This window comes from Elephantulus edwardii, unplaced genomic scaffold, assembly GCF_000299155.1.
Source record: "Elephantulus edwardii isolate Elephantulus edwardi_28Jun2011 unplaced genomic scaffold, EleEdw1.0 scaffold00408, whole genome shotgun sequence".
NCBI classification, from domain to species: domain Eukaryota; kingdom Metazoa; phylum Chordata; class Mammalia; order Macroscelidea; family Macroscelididae; genus Elephantulus; species Elephantulus edwardii.
In genome coordinates this window covers 78,996-79,473 of record NW_006400158.1, presented here as the reverse complement: position 1 = coordinate 79,473, position 478 = coordinate 78,996, and positions in this window count along the sequence as shown.

Genomic DNA, 478 nt, shown 5'->3' with positions numbered 1-478 from the left:
AACTTGCTTGAACACGACTGGGTACAAGAAGAAATAAAAAAAGAAGTTAAAAATATCTTTAAATAAATGACAATAAAAACACTACTTACCAAAACCTCTGGGAAACAGCCAAAGCAGTAATCAGAGATCAATTTATAGCAATAAGCAAACACATCAAAAGGCAGGAAAATTGACCATTAACTCTCTAGCCCAACATCTTCAACAAACTGAAAAAGAACAGCAAGAAAACCTGATACCCTCTAAAAAACTGAAATTATAAAAATTAGAGCAGAGATAAATGAAACAGAAAATAAAAAAACTATTGAAACTATCAACAAAACTAGGAGTTGGTTCTTCAGAAAGGTCAATAAAATTGACAAGCCCTTAGTAAAACTCACAAAAGAAAAGAAATAATCCAAAGAAGAGCTGAATCAGGCAACATCACAACAGAACCAACTAAAATAAAAAAGCTGACATTAGAATATTATGGAAAAACTAT